The sequence below is a fragment of the Amblyomma maculatum genome, chromosome 2 (assembly GCF_055883805.1).
Source record: "Amblyomma maculatum isolate TAMU_Amacu chromosome 2, ASM5588380v1, whole genome shotgun sequence".
Taxonomy (NCBI): Eukaryota; Metazoa; Arthropoda; class Arachnida; order Ixodida; family Ixodidae; genus Amblyomma; species Amblyomma maculatum.
Window position 1 is genome coordinate 143,426,243 of NC_139345.1, and position 23,866 is coordinate 143,450,108.

Below are 23,866 nucleotides of genomic sequence, written 5' to 3' on the forward strand. Positions count from 1 at the left end.
ACTGGTGTTCCTGCATGCGGGCTAAAATTTCAAACTCCAAGAACTGACGCAGCAAAGAGCTTTTTATTACTAACAATAATTATTACAGCTGTTCCGTCCATGTCCACAACAGGATGCCTAGAAGAGCACATAGCTTAAGTTTCTTTCATAGATCCTCTGATGTGCTCATTTCTAGGTCATTCTCGTTCGATCATCAGTTCATTAGCAAATACCCAATATGCCACAGTCCTGAGTAGCATGATTACAAGGGTTTTTCTAGTGTTAGACAGAGCGGTTCTGCGTTTCGATAATATTACCGAATAGTTTATTGACTGATTTACGAACTGATCATTCGATTTAACTAACTGACAGACTAATTGATCAGCAACCTGAAACGTTAGAGCCAACAAAAAGCATCCTAGCAAGTATATTTCTCTTTTATTTAAAAACTTAGCAGCTGCTTGAAAAAACTAATGCCTTTTTTATCTCTGTATGTATGTATGTATAAACGCTTAAAATCGTAATTTAGTGGTGGCCCACGAGTTATTGAAATAATTGCTATCTCGGCGCGAAACTTTGGGCGGAAACCAACACGACATAAAAAGTTAATACAAATTTTCTTCAAATATTTGTTAAAAGGAGGCTTAATCAAGATTTTCTGAAACCTTAGTGAAAAATGAAAACGTACAAATTAGTCGTTAAGCTATTAGAAAGAGCAACTTTTATATATTTTTTTTGAAGATAGGGATTATTATCCCGCATTCCATGCCTTATGTAAACATGCCAGTTTTTGAAAGGAGTCTTAGTCAAGGTTTTCTGAAACTTAGTAGAGATTAGTCGTTAAGCTGCTAGAAGGAGCGGCTTTTTTTTTTTTTTCTAAAATAAGTATTACATTCCCGCATTTCATTCCTTAAGTAAACACACCAGATTTTAATATTTTGTTAGGAAAGTGGCAGACCGCATCGGATAAAATAAGTGCAAATAGACTGCACTGAATTCATACTGTCAAGTACAGCGCTCGCTAATTCTACAGGCATGTAACATGAAGGATTTCCTGTAAATATTTGGGAAGAAAAATATTGAATTTGAAAATTCCCTAGTTGCTGAAGCTGTGCCAAGAACAACATACCTAAATGTTTTTCCTGGCTCTTCTTTCGCTTCATAAATTTCAAAATTGAATCCTTTTTACATTTCATGCTATACTTCTATTGTCATAACTGCTTTTTTATTATAACGTCCTGATCTTTAACAGAAAAATCAGCACATACTATCGGCAACAGAAGTTCGCGGGATGCGAGTGCATGGGAAAAAATTACTTCGGCGCAGTTATGCAATCTATTTCGCCTAGAATATCTCTGTGCATGAAGGAACGCGCATGCTCTACCCGATGGTAACTGCTACGAAGAGAGGAAGAGACGCCGGAGATACACATACAGAGATGCGAGCAAGAGATACCATAATTTTTGTTTTCCCGAGAACACTCATACCGCAAACTTTTGCGGCCAATATAGTGGCTATTATAAGGCGGCTCCTCACTGTCCAGGCATTCATTTTTCTCAGTTTATACCGGGTGCTTTTTTTAAAACGTCCGAAAGTTGTTAACGAAGTAACTGGCTTTAGATTTATTTTTTTCCCTGGGGATATATGTTGGGGGCTACAGTGAACACCATGTAAGAGGCAGAATGCTTCAGTTAGTTCGCTAATTAACTAAATACGTTAAGCGACTTGAATTGTCATTTTAGAGGTCTATAGCATTTGCGGAATCGGAGCTCGTCCTCGAGATAGTAGGTTGGAAAAAAAATTATTTAACAAACTGTAGCGCGCGTTACAAGAACAGAAAAAAATGTCACCATGTTAGGCAGCTTCCCACCGTAACACAGTGCGAGCCCGACTGAATGACGTAGACCGCTGAATTCCTAGAATTCCTGACTCTGCTGGCATCACCTGAAGGGTTCACACAGGTTCGGTGTCACTCTCGTTTGGACCACGGCGTCGCTGATAGGCGCCACGTCGGCACATCGAAATCCGGCCTCAAACTGAAAGCGCAAGGCGGAGCTACCTATTCCGGACACGCCTGCTGGCGATGTGTTACGATGTGAAGCCGCCTATAGGCCTACATCAGTGGGCATGGTGACGCACTCTATAAATTTTTGAAGCGTATTTGTAAGTATTGGAGGATTAGCTGCAATTCTGCAATTATAAAAGACACCTAAATAATAATTGAAAATTTAATTGCGGCGTATTAGTGATCTAATTGAAGCGTTCTGCCTTTTAGCTGGTGCCCACCCGTAGCCCCCTATATAGTCCCATGGATAAAGTACATCTGCAGCCAGTGGTCTGGTGTCTTTCTTTTTTTTTTATTGGGGGGGGGGGGGGGTTCTAAAAACGTCCATTATAAACAATACACCAAACTTTTCAAAATCACCGCCACTGCCCATAACACTGCACAAAGAGCTACCAAAACCACGTATAGGCCGCTTAAGTACCATTAAGAGGATGCCGCAGCGCCGCCGTGTTACGAGGCGGAAAGCCGATGAAGAAAGGAGACAGAACATGATCTATGGCGATGACAGATGACGTTTAATGTAAGATGGTGTGCCTAGCGCGAGCGCACCTGCCCACGCCAGTGTCCGCTTCTTCTTCATCGCCCGTAACAGCCGTATGCATTTAGGCATTGCTGCAGCATAGCACCGCCACCGGCGAATATTATGCGTGATCCTTCCCTCGAGCAGTGGGAGGCCGTGCTGGACAGCTCAGACCCGGTCGTCCAGACCAGGGCCGTGGAGTGGGCCATCCAGGTAGCCGTCAGCCATGGGTTGATGGCGATCTAACACGGAATCGTCCACACATGCTCTCTGACGAAAATAAAGTTTTTCCGTCCATCCATCCATCCATCCATCCATCCATCCATCCATCCATCCATCCATCCATCCATCCATCCATCCATCCATCCATCCATCCATCCATCCATCCATCCATCCATCCATGAATCCATCCATCCATCCATCCATCCATCCATCCATCCATCCATCCATCCATCCATCCATCCATCCATCCATCCATCCATCCATCCATCCATCCATCCATCCATGAATCCATCCATCCATCCATCCATCCATCCATCCATCCATCCATCCATCCATCCATCCATCCATCCATCCATCCATCCATACATACATACATACATACATACATACATACATACATACATACATACATACATACATACATACATACATACATACATACATACATGCATACATACATGCATACATGCATGCATACATGCATGCATACATGCATGCATACATGCATGCATACATGCATGCATGCATGCATACATGCATGCATACATGCATACATGCATGCATACATACATTCATACATGCATACATACATGCATACATGCATGCATACATGCATACATACATGCATACATACATGCATACATACATGCATACATGCATACATACATACATACATGCATACATGCATGCATACATGCATGCATGCATACATACATGCATACATGCATACATGCATGCATACATACATACATACATACATACATACATACATACATACATACATACATACATACATACATGCATACATACATACATACATACATACATACATACATACATACATACATACATACATACATGCATACGTACATACATACATACATACATACATACATACATACATGCATACATGCATACATACATGCATACATACATACATACATACATACATACATACATACATACATACATACATACATACATACATACATACATACATACATACATACATACATACATACATACATACATACATACATACATACATCCATCCATCCATCGGCATTGCTGCTAAGTGACCCTAATTAGGTACACATTAGTAGCGCTTATTAGACAGCTGTTTTTTAACGTGCGCCACCCATTCTGGCCTAACGATGTCTACACACGGACTAAACACTCCAGGTGACCTTAAGGTCGTTGACAAGAGTCTACACATCTTTAACAGCCACTCCACTCATCTCGCGTCGAGGAATATACCATTAAAGCAGAAGAAACTCTCGACCGCCGTCTACATCAAACTGCTAACCAGCGCTAACCGCGCATTCTGCAACACTTCCCAGGTGTGACGAAAGAAACCGTATCTACATAGGTACATCAAATCATCAAAATCGCACTCCGTAACACGTAATATGTAAACTTCACTGGAGCATTGTGCTCTCAGAAACGATGAATGCCGCCCGATGCTAATGTTTTGCTGACCATGTATTTTACGTATCGCTTGCCTTCAACTTCAGCTGGTCTGCCCTTCATATTTTGCCCAACAATGCATCTCGTAATGATCACAGACAGAGCTTACATTGCCTCTGTTGTTTGTTTATTTAGTTGTTCATTACCGAAAAGCACAACGGCATGACAGGAGGCAGGGAGCGGTCTACATTAGACTGTTTGTGAACAACCAACGGATTATGTTCATATGCTTGTGACGGCAAATAGGAAGAAAATACAGAAGGTACAAATATGAAGGAAACGGCAAAAAAAAAAATGCAAACTAGAAAACGGAAGCCCTAAAAGCATTCAATCATTCACGGTTGCTCAAAACTGGTCCGGTGGTTCCAACTCGTTGCAGTTTGACAGGAAGGAACACCTATTTCGCGGCGATGATGGATGCGTCCTGAAACATATGTAGGGGCTGTCTGTAGCCTGCTCCTAAAGAAAGTGTACAAATGTGTGTTCAGAATCGACCACACGTCGAAGAACACGAATCTGCCGCCTGCAAGCACGTCAAAAAAGGGTTGGGACTTCCGCCTTGGTCGGACGCTACCGCTACCGCTTTGCTAACTGCCAGCCTTCGCGACTCCAATCAATACAGCCGCGGTAGCAACTAACACTAAGGAATTTCGGTACGTGATAGTTCACTAGTGAAGGTATGAGAGAGTAGGAGGTGGGACACACAGAACATCGCACGCATAAAGTTTCATTAGCATCGCTCTTTGTGTCTCTTCTCCTATTCTGCAGTCGTGTTTGTGTAGTTTAACTATCACGAATCGTAGCGACATCGACAAATCTGCCGTTTTTCTATAATCCCGGTAGTTTCCCGTAAAGCAGAGAGACATAATCGACGCATTTTTTAAGAGGTGTCAAAAGGACGCGGCAATGATCACAGCGGTTTCGTAGCAAGACGGTCCCATTATAGCGACGGAATCATGTCTGGGCAAGTGTCGCACACATATTTTGCACAACCATCATTCATCCCCAAAGTAGTTTTATAAATAACATCAATGCCACCGAGCTAACAAAAATGTAGAATTTTCGCCTCAGATAGGCAAACATAAAGATAGCATCGTTACAAATGAATTTTTCATGCGGCTTCTAAGACAGGTTAGAAGTTATAGCTGAATATTGTTACTTATTGAGTACGTAACAATACACAAATATGTTTGTAGCAAAAGCGCAGAAATTTCTAAATCCGTTTTTTTGCAATGAGTGTTGTTTCGATATTTGTAAATTGTATTTGCTCCCCTGCCTCGAACAGGCATTTGTGGCTAGCAGTACTGATAAATAAACTATTTACACTGAAAGCATAGAATCTTTGAAATAAACCTGCACACTGTGAAATATGAAATATTCTGTAAGACCGCAGCTTGCAGAGTAGCTTTGGCTTCTAAATATATCTAATTGCACTGTGTCGAAAGCCCCGCATCTACTTACGCCTATTATGTGACATGAGCTATATTTCACCACTAAAAAGTTTTTTAATATCTTAATAAGGGACAGAAACGTCTGACTCACTGTTGATTTCACGGTACGGTAGTCACTAGCTGAAGGACTCACCAAATAGGCTGTTAATAAAAGAGTTATTTACATAAATACGATAAAGTGCTGGCCCAAAATCCTGACCCTAGTCAGCTGTTCAAGAAGAGAAGAACGACAATTAGTTTACTTGGCCGTCACTAATCTATAATAATTAAATGAGATAGCCTACAGTAGCCGGATAACTTTCAGGTCGAGGGTCAGAAATCTCATTTAGAAAATAAATTGTTCATTATTGCCAATCATGATACATGCGAGAGGTGGAGGTCCCATAGTTTGGACAAACAGAAGAACCTCCTGTTAGTAAATGGATGAAAAATCGCATGATTATTAATGCGTAAGTATTAGGTGCCTATGTTTGAGGAGATTGTCACCAGAACATTGTCGGCAGGATTGCGTCGAAGTGAGGGGAGCTAGGAAAACACTAATGTCTATAGTCGATAGAGGATTAGAAAATATCGCCAGGGAAACATTTGGGTGTATATGGATCGAGTTATTAGTTAATTAGAATAAATTAAGCCAATTACACGTCGAAATAGCAAAATGGTGTAATGTGGACGCCCAAAGTAATCACGTAGTATTTTCACTTCCGTTGCAATTCATCCCCTAAGTTACTTGGCAAGGCAATGTCATCAGCAAATCTCAGATTACTGAGGTATTTTCCATCTACGCTTATCCCTAACTGCTCCCATTCCAAGTCTCTGAATACTTCTTCTAAGCAAGCTGTGAATAGTACTGGGGAGATCGTGATGAATTCAGGGGATGAATTTCAAAGAATGATTGATGACCTTGACAGGAAAAGTGGAAAGGTAGGCTTGAAAATGAATATGCAGAAGACTAAGCTAATGTTCAATAGCCTAGGGAAGGAACAGCAGTTTACGTTAGCTAGTGAAGCACTGGAAGTAGTTGGCGAATATGTCTACTTAGGACAGGTACTAACCGCAGATCCGGACCAGGAAAGGAAATAACAAGGAGAATAAGACTGGGATGGAGCACATTTGGTAAGCACTCGCAGATTATGACTAGCAGCTTATCGTATCGCTCAAGAGGAACGTATACAGCAGTTGCATCTTATTTGTACTTACCTATAGGGCTGAAATGTGGAGGCTAACAAAGAGGCTTCTACTTAAGTTGAGGACAACGCAGAAGGCTATGGAAAGTAAAATTGTCGGTGTAACGTTAAATGATAGGAAACGTGCAGAATGGGTCAGAGAAATAACTCGTCACTGATATTCTAGTGGAAATCAAGAAGACGAAATGGGCATGGGCAGGACATATAGCGCGAAGAAAGGATAACCGATGGTCGCAGGGGGTGGTCGCAGGGAAGCGTAGCAGGGGGTGGAATAAAGTTAGGTGGGCGGATGAGATTAAGAAGTTCGCAGGGGTCAAGTGGATGCAGCTAACACAGGACCGGGGTTAATTGGAGGAATATGGGAGAGGCCTTCGCCCTGCAGTGGGTATAATCAGGATGAGGATGATGATGATGATGATGACTTCACTTCCAGCCACGTGGCCTATTAGGCCGTCAGAACAATGACGTAGTTATGTCGACGTCGAATATGACATCCGTGTGTTACGTCATAAAACCGGAAACGAACGCGTTTTAACCCGAAAGAGCCGAATAAACATGAGAAAGTGATCAGGGAGTGTGTAAAGGTTGTTAATTAATCAAGAAAATTATAATCAAAGCATACAAAAAGAAAATAAGCGTCCAAAAATACGTAACGATTATATGACGTACAAAAGACGCGGTTGCTGTAGTAGCTGCCGCCGTGTTGTCCTGGTAGAGCATAGCAACGCGTGCTGTCATGAAAAAAAAAAAAAAAAAAACGAAAACCGGAAAACTAATTTAACTAAACTAGAACAGTGAACTGGTGAAATCGAGATGAGCGCGCCCATGCGGCGGAGCCGCATGGGCGCGCTCATCTCGATTTCATTAGTTAACTGTTCTAGTTTAGTTAAGTTAGTTTAGTTAACCCTTCTAAATCAATAATTAAGATATAGGGAGAAAAATGAGCATGATAGCTACTGCTACCACCCCGTTTCAAAGGGGACGCTCCTATATTCCATCCATCCATCCAGTCGCTCTCTCCCTGTTAACGCATGCGCATTCCTCTAATGCGGGTGGCCGCAGTGAACTGAAACGTTTTTTAACAACTGAGGTTACTAAAAATACTAGCAACAACAGAACGCTAGTACACAATGTACGAAATTCGGTATGCAAAAAAAAAAAAGCGGGAGAGATTATAACTGAACGGGAAATTCGAATTTATATGTCAAATACCGCAGGCGTCTTCCAACATGCAAATATTAGTGTCAGTAATCGGTGCATGCTAAACATTAGGGAGTGTATTTGTAGTGTACTACGAAATCATAACGTCCGACAAGATTTAATACTTGCTGGTAATAATTATTATACCTGTTAACATAAACATTTGTTTGTCATAGCAGGTGCAGGAGTCTGGTCCGTGTATCCTATTCTTGTTGTCGTTTTATCTTAGTCTTATTAGCGCAGTTAGTCATACTCTCCCAGCCGTGAGTCAACACCAGCTCGGCCAGCTTGCCGTCTTACTACGTGATAATAGCAGATTATTTTTCACAGCGAGTTTGGTGTTAGTAATAAATAAAATAAAACCAATGATACTATAAATAGTTTTTGCGATAATTACTATAATTATCTATAACTTTTTCTGATAATTATGAAACATGAAGATGCATAGCTTCTGAAGAGTGTCCAATAGTTACTGTAAATATTATATCGCAGAAGACAGTAGATAACAGTGAACTGTATTGTCTGTGAGTGATGAGCTGACGTGGTTTATTTTATAAATAGCGAAGGCATGAAATATGGGCTTTGGAGACGGTACCTCACGTTGATATACATTTAGTTAGTATATCGGGTTTATCGATGAAAAGTGACTGAGGCTACGAAGAACGGCGGAGTGAAGGCCAGCGGATACTTCCAAGCACCTGGTGTTTTTGGACCTGGCAACGTACAACACACAGATGCCTGGCTTATTTGCCTCCATGGAAAAGCGGCCGTCGCGGTCTGATCGAACCCGTGTCCTTTGTTCCAGCAGTCAAGTGTTCAGGTGACTATGCATAAATAAAATATAAATATAACGCTATATATGACGGGGTAATAAATGACACAAATTCCAAAAGTATGATTTTTAACGAGTGAATTAGTGTGCATAATAAGCTTTAAATACTTATCGATTATGAGGTCTAAGAATTAGGCAGACGCAGAAGACCGGATAACGCTGGCTCATAGTTAAGCGAATGATGTGTTTTGCTCTGCCAGTTATGGCAATTTAAGTTTATCATTAGGTTTATTTAGGTTTATCAGTGAATTAAAGCAACATCAAATAATTATAACTTCCGAATAGGCTCATAGCTTAACAAGGTTATGCTATAGCCATTCTTTGAGGATAATAATATAGTGTCATCAGCATAAAAGACAGCATTAGACTTGATAAGGCATTGATGTAAGTATATTGCTAGGGCTGTGTGAACATTTAAAATTTTCGTAAATCCTCATATTAGATTCGTTAAACGAATCAAATCCTCATATCAGATTCGTTAAACGAATCATATACTGTAAAAAGAAAATTATTCGAAACTGATAAAATATTTTCGCAAAATGTCGAATAATGTTTAATGTTCGAACAACTGACAAGAAAGAACGCCTCGGTTACCTCCGACCACTCTCTCGAAAGCAGCGTCAGCTCCGAGTCACGCACACCTTGCTGCCTCAATCGACCTACGCGAGTAGCAGAGATTACCATTTTAGGGAGCCTACAGGCTTCAGCGTGGCCGCGACGCGGTCTAATATTACGGAAACATTTATGTCGCAAGTCTTAAAGACTCGACATATCTACAATCGCGGAGGCCTCTTCTCATATTCGAGTCAGGGCTCACACGTCCCTCATATCTGCCGAGAAGTTGCGTTTTACATGTTTATTCACTGAACATTTAATTCACTTTCATCATCATTAGCGGTGTTTAAGTTTATTATGCGTGCGGAGCATGGCATGAGAGCTGCATCAATGTTGCCAGCTCAAACTGAACTCATTTTTGTGAAATGCTACAAATGACTGAGTTAGATTATAAAATGTCTTCCATACCTGAGCTACCTGAAGTCTGATACATAAAAGCAAATCAAGCTGGGTCCGAGGCTACACATGCCTAGAGCAATTATTTTGAGAAGAGAATTATCATGATTAATCATATCAAATTCGTCTAATAGATTTACAAGTGTCATACCCGATTAAAGGTTATTATATGTAAAGAATGTTTAATGCGGTCAAGAAGTTCAGTCAGCGGAAGTTTTGTGAATGAAGCTTCGATGAGGCGTTGATAACATACATGTACTAATGTGGAAATTCCGACAATAAGAATAAATTCAATAACTTTGTGAAAAAAAGGGTGAAGGGGTAGAGCTATGGTTGAAATCTAGTACTCCTTTACCTAATACATGTAGGTGCTTATGATATCCTTCCTAAAATAGCCTGAATCTTACGAGCTACATCAAAAATAATCAATTCTATTATGAAAGCCTTTTTCTTAAGTCGAGAAATAGGCAGTCTACCATTGAAACTCTGAGGAGAATGCCATAAAGAACGTGTGTAAAACAAAGAAACTGTCTCGCATAAAATAATGTATGCTGGGCGTTTCCTAATAGAGTTCGTTTATATTGTATTGTAACAGATGGAAATATGTTAAGATATTCGCGCAATTTTCAGAGGCTCAAACATTTTAAACAAATTTTGAGACTAATCATTGCATTATCTGCTATGTTAACAGTGTTAAAAATTATTTCGGTTAGTAGTGAACATAGACATCACACTGTGATCGGAAATTAAATATTTTGCTTGCTTTAGCTTGGTTCTAAGCTTAGTTGCTCCGGAAGAATGTATACCTAACCAAGGTATTAAATCAGCCAACTAAGACAAATGGCACAGGCATGTCTTTTTATTACACAACGCTGGGGGCAAGTGGTAGGTGTCATTTTTCGCCGCAGCACATACAAACTTCTCGAGGAAGCAACGTTATTCTTACTACTTGTAGCCAGACGTAATAAATATGCTGCTCAGTGATCGCGAAGAAATGTAGCCCCCCCCCCCCCCCCCCCTCCTTCTAGTACCTCCCACGATTAATAGTCCTGGAAACTGCGCTCTTGCAAACCCAGAAACCTTATAATTGTTATTTTGATGGATGCCATGACGCTCAGTGTAAAATGAGTCTTTACCGTCTGAAAAGCAAGATATGGGGCGACTAAACCAGGTTAGTTTTAGCTTTGGTTCTGAATTCGATTAGCGAATAGCTAAGGACGCGATCTCTAGGTGTAATCAGCAAAATTTATTATCCTAAAACAGTGTGCAATGAAATATTTCCTCCTTTCACAGAAACCATTTCCAGGCGGCATTGTTACGCTTGTGATTGATAGAGGCATTTAAACGCGCCTCAAGCCTCGACTCTCGCATATCCTACGTGAACATAAGAACCAATGCCTACATGCGAGCGCAACGCTAGTAGTTTCAGCATAAAAACTGGAAGAGGAGAAGGTTTCAAAGAGTCGAGAACTGTGTAGCTAGAAACACTTCTGGCAGCCATCATCTCAGAAAAAGCAAAAATTAAAATTTATCAGAGAAAGGAGAGGAATGGGGGGAGCGGGAAATTTTCTTTTATCCGTCAGCTGTGAAAGAGTAAAAAAAAAAAAAAAAACCCTACAAACAAAAGTGAAAGAAGTTTCTTTTGTTACAAGTAAGTTGAGAAAGTTGCAGGAGGTGAAGAACCCAAGTGACCCTATCAGTCATATGCCCGAAACAATATGAAAATAGATTTGTAGGACAAGCCGATTGAGTAGTTTGTCTTATAGAGCGTTACTTCATTTCATTATATATACGCCTAGTGAACAGCACACGAAAAACATTACACTGTGTGTTTCAGCGCGTTGCATTGGACCTGAGATCAACATATGCGCTACAGAAAGTACAAGCACCTAGTAAACGACGCGATATGACGTGGAAAACGGAAGGTGCGATCGGTTTAAAGGAGTCGCATATTAATATCAATACAGCGTCTCTGTAACAACATATGCGAATAAACAAACCAGAATTCGGCATTCTTATGACAAATTTCACGTGAATATGTGGCAGTGTTTTTGGCGCTTTGGTGCAATCTATTAATAAATTTTTCTTTTTAACCGCGAAGATAAACTAGAACGAACATTCAGGACCATTATAAAAATTTGGCTTACATAAAGGACGACGAGAAAATGACCTGCTGTCCTGTACAGGGAAAATTGACGACTGGATCTAAGAGTGAAGGTGATTAGGGATGAAGAGAAAAATATATTGAACGTTTAATAAATTGAAATGAGCACGTATAATTACTTGTTTTCATGAAACCAAAGTGAACACCAAGCGTCGAAACGCTTCCCGAAGGCATTTGTTCTAAAGTATACAAGCTTGAAGCATGCGCTTCGCGCCTGTAAGTTTTTGCACTCAATAAATGCAATTGTCATAAACTGGAGGAGTTTAACGATGGCTTAATCTCAGGTTTCTATAGAAATGTCCGCTGGGTGAGATAAGTTCAAATCTTGCCCCAGTGAGGAGAACGTTGTACCGCTCGCAACATATACATTATAGTAACTTCCTTTTTCGAATTATCGTGTCTTTTGCTGCAAGTACAAGCCCTCTCTCTTTTCTTATGCACGTTGATCCACCGTTCAATCTAAGCCACATTTGTGCTCATGGCAAACAAAACTACTTATGTATTTCTCCGATTTTGCAAGTGACAATACGACGCTGAAAACTTTCTCAAACTTTACCATACCACAATCGCAACGACAAGTTTCGTAGACAAAAATCACTGCATACCTGCTGAAATTAGATATCGGTTAAAGAACTCTCGTTGTGCTGAAAGTCGTGTCCTGAAATGTGTTAAAGTAGAGGATAAGTATTTTGCAAAAGTTTGTTTAACCAGAAATATTCATCCACTGATGTTTGTTCAACGGCTATAAACAAAGCTTTAACCGTGGTAAATTTTGAAAATGCAGCTTTCGCTGATATATAATTCCTGGGACCATAGTGCGCGCCCGCAAAATATAAAGCAAAGATTGTTGCGGAGCGTCGATCGTGTTATCCCTGATGCACTGATCAGGCTCTTTTTTTTTTTTTTTTTTTTTTTCGGCGGGAAACTGTACTCAGCAGGTTAGTAAAAATTACCACCAATTCTCATATCTCAGGTAAAAAGCGTGTATGATGTTTCTTTGGGCAAGCGACCATCGCAATAAGACTGCTAGTGAAATAAAAGGCCCGGTTAAATGGATGCAACTGTGTGTACGCTGCCTATTTCAGCTGTTTTTATTGTCCGCAGGAACCTTTTTTAATGAATGGGACGGCGCGAGTTAAAGAAACGGCCCCTGATTTTCTATGGTAAAATAAAAACTAAAGTTCAGAAAATTGAGCATAACCCTTGTATGGTATTCTGTGGGAGAGATCAAGTTGTTAAGTTGCTTAATATGCCTCGCATATTCAATTTCCCTTTATAAAAATTAAAGATGACAGTTGCAATTCAGTGCCAGGTATTATTTCTCTCCAACTAAACAAAGGCATTTGTTTGATAAATTCTCCCCACATCGACTGAATGATTTCGCAGAACATGCCGTAGAGCACGATCTTGAGCCTATTGCAGTGACCACGCCTATAGGCGAGACGCAGCCCGGCGTATCTTGGCGCCCGCTTCACGTTCACTTCCATTTATGAACGGCCGAATACCGGAACAAAACGAAGCCGCCAGAATTGATAGATATGAGATTACTGAAATGTAGTCCCGTTTGTTGTTCCTAAAATTAGGATTGCTTTCTCAAGCCGACACTATCCCATCTAAGAATGCTAGCACGTTGATCGACACCGCCGCCACGTTCCACGCGATATCTTACTCCACCGAATAACCGAATACGAGAGCAAGAGTGTCAATGCATCAGCGAGACTCTGTTCCGTGCCAGAACTTCAGTTTAAAGACAGAGAAGATAACTGCCGCATTTGTCTAATATAATTCCTCTCATACAAACTTTCTTCCTTAAAATATTTGCTTCAGATCGCACTTCGCGTTATACTGAGGAAGGCGTAGCGGCCAAGCATGCGGTGCGCAAAGGCAATGCAGGTGATGGTTGCTGGCAATTTTCACTACCTGAACGTAGTGCCTCAACTGATTCAATATGGTGGCGTTACGGAAGCCTCAAAGAGGTAGAAAAGGTAGAACTGATCTTCAAAAAATTTATTTATTCGCTTTTGTTTTGTCGATGGTGTCACCCTCGTAAGCCAGGATTTCCTTTCCCGATGATGTCAATGAATAAACGAAAGAAAATGAAATTTCAAAATCTACCTCTGACAATGATGACGGCCACGCTTATACAAAGACCGGATAGCAAAACTAGAAGCGCAATTTTCAAGTATAACCTGAGAGGTTATACTCAAGCTACAGATGGGGATAGTCTTGCGGATTCTGGAGGCAAATGCTCCACCGTAGCGACACCTGATTCTAAATAAGGTACATAAATCAAGCACATACCTCAGGCCTGCCTATCTGTATGGCTGTACACATAACCACATATAATATTTAAAAGAAACTCTTTAGTCACCATCTGAAGGACATTCATCTGAAAGAAAGTCTTACATTCAATTTAAGGTATTACTTAATAAATATGCACCGTGTGCGATATTTCGCGTAAATATATATTATTAACCATAAAGCTAATCGTGTTTTGGGGTGAATATAGCGCAAGAAAAATCAAGCCGCTTTCCTCGCACTATTCTGGAAACAACCTCATCTTGGGTGTTCAGTTTGTTCCGTAAGCAGTGTAAGGAAGGCCAGATGTGAGGTCACTGCGATAAATTCATTTTGTTACCAAATTCTGCAATTCTTGCAGTTCGCTCATCTGACTAATCCCATTTACGGCGAGGGCATACAGGTATAGTGCCTGGTATAATATAGTGTATAATATAGTGTCAAAGTGTGCATGGTGCCAAGAATATAGAACCAAAGTGCAAAACTGAACGAACATTAGGTTGAATTTTATTGCGGTCATTAAATTTACGAACCCCCACCCCTTTAAATTTTCCCTGGGTAAAAAACCACCACATTACGAAAATATCAAACATGCATGTCGCAATAAGGCCTGCAGCTTCAGAGAGCCACGCACAAAATACTCATCGGGTTTCAAATTTGCTCCTCAGATAAGTCTGCTTGGAGATGATGGACTACAAACCTCGTATCCGCATATGCTCGTCTAGTTTTAGCGAAACAAATTTTTAAATTATAAGCTCTCTGCCTGACAAGAACTGCGATGACATAATTATGAAAACGTTCCACCAAATCCTTAAAACTTCCTGCTAATACGCACTCTCTGCAAGTGCCGCAAGAGCCACGAATAATACTTTTCGGCTCTTAGACGTGGTTAATGCGGAATCGCCCAAGTAACGGCGTTCTTAAAACGTATTTGGCGGACAAATCCCTGTCACCAACACCTGAGTGTGCCTAGTGAACCACGTAAGCAACAAAGCAAGCACGGCTTTGAGCACGTCGAAACTTTTCAGGCTGGTTCACGACGCCGTTGTAGCGTGGCGTGAAATCCGGAAAAAAACGGCCGATAAAATTAGCGTCAGTCGTTGGCACTGAGAAGGCATCGAAAATTGCGTGGAGTAGCGAAACAACAAAATGGAGAGCGGTTGCAGGACGGCAAAAAACAACAAGGAAAGACAACACGACATAATCCAGCTGCTCTGGATTATATCGCTACCCCTGAAGCGTTGGTGCCGAATTTAAGTACGCACTTTGACTTTATTTTTTTTTTTGCCCGCTGTTCCCAGTCGAAAAAGACTACAGAAAATTTCCTGATGTTATGACAGAATTTATGTGCGGTTTTTGACGGGAAACCTGTTGTGACAACAGAACATTCTGTAGTAACATCAGAAATTTCTGTAATTACAACAGGAAAGTGCTACAGAACTACAGACAACAGACATATACTACGAAAAACTACAGTACTACAGAAAAATCTGATGGTTACAACAGAACTACATGATATTTTGTCGTATTTTTGACACAGTTATGTAGTTCTTTTTTCGACTGGGTTTGGCTGCCCTGAATAGTTATATATCTAGTTAAAAATCGTAATAACGTCAGACAAGAACTGCTGCAAGCTCCCGTTGCCGGCAAGCCGCGGGTGACTTCGGGCCGCAACGCAGGGAGGTCACGGAACCGAACCTAACCGGACATTGCCGAAACATTTCTTTACTGCCTATACCTCAGCGGGGTTGCTGAGGCGTTAGAGCGCTCGACACCTGAACCCAAGGACACAGGTGCAATACCACCGGTGATGGCCGCTTTTCGATGAAGGCGAAATGCAAGGCGTCCGTGTTCTGTGCGATGTCTGTGCACATTAGAGAACCTTAGGTGGCGGAGATATCCCGTTCCCTGCATAGCCTGCATCCCCATAGCCTGCGTCGCTTGAAGACGTTAAGCTCTATAAACCATACCTCCATCCCCTGTTGCTTAGGTGCAGTGCCGCCACTGAAAAGGCGCATGCGCCAACAAATGTGTCTTCGTAGTCCAGTAATGGGTGAATCCAGCGAGCGGCGAGAATGGGCATACGTTCTTTCCAACAGTCCGAGAGGCGTACACGCATTCCTCTTGGCGCTTGATAAGCGAGGAGACCGCAGCATGAGTTGCCATCGTTACACAATCAGCGCGCCGATGAGCAAGAAATCGAGAACAGTATAACACAGGTCCTGTGGCCTTGTTCATCAGCACGGTCGGTAAGCAGCTCTACTTCATTCTCCCTAGACGCGATGGTCCGTGTAGCGGAAGCGGTATTGAGGGCGACGTCTGGCTGACGCGCAAATCCCAGCCTTAAGCGTAGACCATGGTGTAACCGTAGTGTAGACTGACACAATTCCCTGTTTTTGGACGAGTTGGGAGCCCTGGTCGCACGGGTAGTCACGCGTAAGAAGCAGTAAAGAAAGTTTAGTAGGCTATTAATGCCGAAGGAAAGCTAAAGAAAGGAGAACATGTGACTAGGCAGGAAGAGGGAGGGGAGGAGGAAACTTTATGTAAACTGGCGATGGCTGCTATCGGTCCAGGACCCAAAGAGGCCCTCCCGGGCTTCCGATTCTTCCTTGGCCCGGTCGATCAGCCTCAACTGATCGTTTGGGTTAGCGGATAGCAAAGCGTCTTCCCAGGAAGGGCGCGATGGCAAATGATCGAACTCATTGCGTGTGGCTACGGGCTAATCGTACGAGGTTCGGTCCCCAAGACTCGAGTGTGACTGTACCAAAGAAGCTATTTCAGATGTTATCGACGAGAAAAACTTTAACGAAGACAAGGAAAGAGATAAAGCTGAGCGCTTAATTGCTTAATCTGAGACCCTTTTCTTAAATGCGTTGTAAAGCGTTTCCGATTTCAAAAAAAAAAAAAAAATAGTGAAGTAGCATTTTGTGAACAAGACATAATATATTTACTGCGAAAGTTAAATTGTGCACTCTTCCCTTGGTCCACACAGTATATCAAATTCTGTTCCTAAGAACTCTGCCTTTGCTATTGCTCCTCCTTTATTACTGCTATGTGAAATGTCTCCTGAGCAAGCATTACCATCCCCGACTAGAAAAACGTGAACATTATTCCATTCTACTAAAGCGGTGACAAAACTAAAATACAACCTACAAGCCCATTTCATTAATAAGGGTATTATGAGAGACACTACAGCATGTATATAGCACTAAACCAATTAGTAACCTTTGGATAACTTCTTTTCTACAGCGCCGCGCGGCTCTAGATTGACCTTCTTGTTGTTATACGAAGTTGAGCTTGCTTATGATACTCACGTACGCAATCTGACTAACTTTTTTTTTTTTACTTCCGCAAAATACTTCAATAAACCATGGAACGCTTTTGTGTCGGGTCCTCTTCTGTGCTTGTCCTTTTTTACGCTGTCTTCGCACTGAGTATATTCCACAAGGTAGTTGGTTCCGTTTTACTTATACTTCCGCTACGCAAAATGTCCATCCCTAATATGCAGTTAAATATCTTATCATTGACTGAAGCATACCTGTGTGAAAGAAAGCCGTGCGTAGCTATGAGCTCATCAAGTGTGTCATGTGCTCTATGGTCCACCACAGAGGTCAGTTTTGGGTTATCGGCTCAGATTTGTGTTTACATAAATAATCTTGTTTTCCCCAACCTTAGCTGAGTAAGGGTGCATGACTGCTGTAATTGCAGTGACGCCAATACTGCAGCAGACTGTCAAAAATCATAAAATTACCTGAACTTTGTTTTATCCTAACGACTCGCTGGAAACGGACTGAATTGTACAAATGTAACCGTATGAAGTTTGTAATAAAAAGAGCCAACTATATCATTCACGACATTTGCGTATCATGCGCAACAAATACAAATATTTATAGGTTTTTAGTTCTTTATAAAGTGTTCCTTTAAGAGGCGGTTAAGCTTTACTAATCATATGCTTGGCTTGGTTTGGTTTGTGGGGTTTAACGTCCCAAAGCCACTAAGGCTATGAGAGACGCCGCAGTGGAGGACTCCGGAAATTTCGACCACCTGGGGTTCTTTAACGTGCACTGACATCGCACAGCACACGGACGCCACTCCGTTTCGCCTCTATCGAAACGCAGCCGCCGAGGCCGGGTTCGAACCCGGGTACTGTGGTCGGGCGTCTTACCACTGCACCACCCAGGCGGGGTGCTAATCATATGCGTTCAGAAGCAAAATTTAGCACTCGCTTAGCTAAGTTATTTTCTGTTTAGCTTTACCTGCCATGTCTTGATATGTTTAGAAAAATATTTAAAGAGGAGGTCTTTTATTAGGATGAAGGAGGCCTAATTAATGCATTTATTGCAATTTTTCATTACGAAGATGAACACGGCGACATCCGAAACGCAGCAAGAGAGACCGGCAGCTTGGAATGTGGAAAAATATGCTTCCAATAAAGAAAAAAAAAGCGAGATGGAGAAGTGGTCAATCGCATTGCCAGTGAAGGTGATCTCTTTGCCTGGGCCTTGGTTCGGAGCTCATTGGGGACGAATTTCCAAGACAATGGGAAATAACCATTCTACAATAATCTTTTATCACACGTTACGTAGCAAGTGCTGGGAGGTTCCCTAACATACGTGTGCATGTGCCCTCGGGCGCCCTCGTGTATGTACCCGAGTAACCGCAACATCTTCTCTACAGAACGCGTGCAAAAACTTGAAACGCCAGAAGTATGGCGCATAATATTTTGGCCGCATCTAAATTATATCGCATAATAGTCAAGGCTACCGCAGTGTTGCGCACCCTCACGCAAAATTTCACATAGACATAGGTCAATCTAAAGTAAATATTATATCTGCCCAATATAAGTCCGACCCTTTACTACTTGGGATCCATCAAGCACAAGTATAACATATCAAAACTTCAACGCATACCGGGAGGTTCGGCTCGCTTTGTCTAAGACAGCTGCAATTTCTGAAATATGTCGAAAAATACTTCCAAGCTTGGAGTTAAAGTTGCACAAATTAAAAAGAAAAATAACTGCAGTTATCACTTTTTGTATTATATAATGTCCAAATCTCAGGGACTGGCATTGATACAGATAGATATTCAAATATAAATTAAAAAATATAAATAAAACCCCAAAATACGTATCTCTGGTTGCCTACCATTTCAGAAGAGTACGTAAATACGCTCGGAGGAAAAGCACACTCAAGTTCAGCTTCTTTCCTAAGACAACACACGAGTGGAATGATTTCCCAAAATTGTCTCGGGGGCTCCGACTGTGATCGCAGATGCGAAAAATACTGTGTTCGAATCAGTCTGACTCTTGCTTCTGAATTCCCCTGCAAGTTATTCTAATTAGAGTGGTGTAGTGTGATTGAAGAATGTATACCCTTGCAAGATATTTACGTACTACTCTTTCTTTTTTTTTTTTCTCGTTGCCGATTCCCAACTACATTGTCATCTGTATTCTGATATTGCTTCTTTCGATCCGTCTTGCATTAAGTTTATTGGTTTAGTCAAATTGTTTCATTTGATTTGGTTTACGGAGTTTTTCGTCCCAAAGCGACCCAGGCTCCAAGGGACTCCTAGGACTCGGATAATTTTGATCCCTGTTTTTTTTTTTTCGTTTTTTTTTTTAGCATACACTGACTTTGTCTAAAGAAATCAAAATACATATTCACGAGTCGTCCTAATATACACTACGCCGTTAGCACAGTGCATTTCAAAAAAAAAGAAGTCTAACCTTTACGACTAGATGGTCTTTGAAATTATTATAAGTTTTCCTTACGTCTCTGACTCCAGCCACGTATTTTGTTTGAGCAAACAGGGTAGACTTGTCGTTTAACCGTAGTTAAGTCGTTGGTGCTTATGTCTCGGAACAACAAAAAGGGCATGTGCTGCTAACAAGCGATGGTTTCTTTTTCTTTTTGGCAAAACTGCGGAAAACTAGGAGCATTACTTGAACGCACTACGAGCCTTATTCGGAAATAGTGAAAGTGTGACGCGAGTTATGCCGCAAACGCAAATCTCAGATTTCAAACATAGCATTGTAACTCAAGGGGTCTAAAACATCATGAGCACTCACTTATTGAGAAGCAGAACAGTGAAACATACGATTGCAATTGCAATTTTTCCTGGTTACTTGCACTAAAGGAGACGACTCTCCTTGACGTTTGAGCCTGTAGCGTCAGCTTTTACAAAAAAAAAAAAAAAAGGATTTTTGGGAAAAACCATATGTTTGTAATTCTCGCAGACCGCTTTTACTTTCGCTGGGAGAGTGCCAATAACAAGGAAGTAGGTTGCACAATTTTTTCTCGGGAAAAAGCAGAGGCGAAAATTAGTGAAAGAGTTTTAGAGTTCATGATCTTCGCACTGCGTACAGAAAGCCATGGAAAGGGAGAAAAATATAAGCAGGGCGTTTACGCCAGGGTTTGCCAGACAGGCTTGCGCAAAAAATCTCTAAAGGAATCATCATTATAGTCAAGAGCCGCAGTGCAAAGGAGGCCGCGGCGATTTTTTTCTTTCTTCTAACAAAGCTCTGCGCACAGTGTGAATGTCACACAAGCAGCGCTTGCTCATTGTGCCTCCGCACTGTGCTGCCAATAATTTGAAGTTTGACTAAAGAGTGCAGTGTTTGCTACTGGCGCCGTCTCAACGAGATGACGCCAATTCGCAATGACTGCCTAGTGCGCGCGTGTCTTCAATGTCATAAGCGAAGCTATCGTTACAGAGAGAACAGTATCGGTAAGTAGTCAGTAAAATAATGAGATTTACAGTAGTCAAGAGCAAGTAAATATTCCGTCAGTAACAAAGGACGAGGTTGGAAACGGTTAATTGCCCTGATTTCGGCTACTCAATATGTCAGTATGAAACTCCTCGGCTGCTTTAATTATCTGACCATTTTAGCAATGACATTACCAGCCTTGTCTCTCACTGCATTTATCTGATATTTGCCCATGCATAATTTCCTCTTTACCGCTTTCATGCTACGATCGTTCTTTAGCACATGCTCAATTTTCCTTACACTTCCTTATGTCGGCCACTTTACGTATACTTGATCAGCTTCAAAATCTCAGCCAGTTCTATCCTTTCGGAGGGGTTGGAGACTTTCATGTCTTGGTAATAATATTTATTTTCACTGGTTCTACTCTAATGTTGGCTTCCTCGGTTATCATTGAATATCTATTCTAGCTTGATATCCGGAATAATTATGTTTTTCGCCTTACAGCTAATTCGTTGATGAACTTCTTTCTTACTAACCTGTTCCATTCCCTTTTCAAACCCAGATTAATTCGAGATCTTACCATCCTGTGGTCATTGCACAGAACCTTTCCGGCTACCTCTACATCGTGCACAATTCCAGGGCTAGACAGCAGTATAAAGAAAATTTCGTTCTTAGTCTCACGGTTACGGCTGTTCCACTTCTGCTTCCGGTTCCTCCGTTTGCTGAGGAAGGTATTCATGATTTGTAAACTATTGCGCTCTGCGAACTCAACGAATAACTACGCCATGTTATTCCTCCATCCAGCGCTATAGTCACCAACTGCCTGGTAGCCAGCCTGCATTTTTGCCTGCCTTGGCATGGAAGGCGTCCATTAGTACGGTTTCCTGTGTTTTTACTTTCACCATTGCCGATTCTACATTAGCATAGGAACATTCTATGCATGGTAATCATTTCTATACGTAGGCGCGTAAGCCTGTACAGCCTTTGGTTAATACAGCTAATTTAGGCCTTATTATACGATGCCTACGAGCCTGTCGTAAACCTATAAAATTCATCTAGCTAGATGCTTATTGACAAGGGGCCCTACTCCTAGTTCTCCTTTCTCCGGTAAACCTCGATAGCACAATACATGGTACCCTTCACTAAAGTATCTGCCTCAATCGGCCTCATTACTTCATTAAGGACTATGCTTTCCATTTTCATACCCTCTGGTTCCTCTAACAGCGCTGCTAAACTAGCCTCACTAGCTAAGGTTCTAACATTAAACGTTGCCAGGGTCAGTTTCCAATGGTGGCTTGCCCGGAGCCAGATATTCCTAGCAAACCGCGTGTCGTCACAAGTCTGAATGCCGCAGAGGTCAGTTTCTCCGCAGCTGCTGGTGACTGAGGGCCTGGGGTTTATAGTATTCATAGAAGGTTGCAGCCAATTACTACACCAGGAGCGTCAAGTCCTGTTCTGGTCAGAAAGTGCGTTTGCGGAAGTTTTCATCGGCATCAGATTTCACCCAAATCCTGTTTAGGCAAGTCCACCGACACGCGGTTTTTCTTTTCGTTTTTTTTTTATCCGGTGGAGAACTGCGCAATACGTGTATTCGAGCCACAGTCCTCTTGCAGGCGAGGTGGATGTTCTACCTCTACGCCACCGCTGCACCGCGAGTGGCGTATAGGTAAAGCCCCAAATTACCCATATTAATATTCTGCCAAACCCTACCGAAAATCTATGAGAAAGTTATGCGTTATCAATAAACTCATATGTAGTTTATCATAATAAACTCGTACAAACCTCATAACATTTCGAAGAAATATCATTCAACGTATGAAAATCATATGAAATAATATGATATTTTTCTGAGCTTTTTGTGACAACATCCGTATGAGATTGCTGTGACTCGGGTTTTTCCAGTGGGGAATAAACGTTGATTATTTAGTTGTTAACTCGACTGCGAGAGTCTTTGTAGCCGAACATAAAATGCTAAAATTAATGGCAGTGACTTTTACCCTGCCAAATACGCCACTCGGCCTACGAGTTGGAACTAGTCTCTCTTCGAAGCCATCGGAATCATTTGGGTTGCCTCAGTGCTCGGCTTGAGCTGCCGACTGTTTGTGATTTATATAGAGGCATTTACAATCAGATGTCAACTTCTGTTTGTGTATTTGCTAACAATTTTGATATATACCGAAAACGTGAAAGAGGAAACGATACGTTATAGTCGGACGCAATTTAAGTCTGCAGTAACCACCAAACACAATTCCTCCGCAACAGAAAATAGTTTGTTGTTAAGGCTGTTCTTGTTGCTCAAATAAAAAGCTAATCATCAGACCAAATTAAAGCGTAAGAATGTCAACGCCACTGGCTTATTCTGCATTATGAAGTATAAAAAAACTGGTTCTGTTTACTCTTCAGCGGAGTAATACACACGTCCCGTACTACTGCCCATAGCTGGCAACTGCCTTTTTGTTTTTCAAGTGACATCCTGCTCTAGCACTCCAGCATGACCGCGCACGTTCAGAAGTTTTGGACATTTTCTGGGGATATTTCGAACACAATGCTTTCATATAGTGATCATTATATTACTCAATATGACCATAGATATTGCTTCGGCGGCTTTTAGATTTTTTTTTCTATCATTTTTAAAAAGCTGCCCCTTTGATTTTCTATGACAGTCCGACTTGCTTCCCGTCAGTGCAGAGCAAACTTCAAGACAAAATTCCTTTCATGCATCGAAGCTTACATCAATCACTCCTATCAACACTTGCATAGCAGTAAC

General features: G+C 41.4%; 1 protein-coding gene across 5 annotated transcripts in view; it reads right to left on the minus strand.

Moving 5' to 3' along the window:
- CASK (peripheral plasma membrane protein CASK) overlaps positions 1–23,866 on the minus strand; it is a 756,819-nt gene that overhangs the window by 379,334 nt on the left and 353,619 nt on the right. The window lies entirely within an intron of this gene.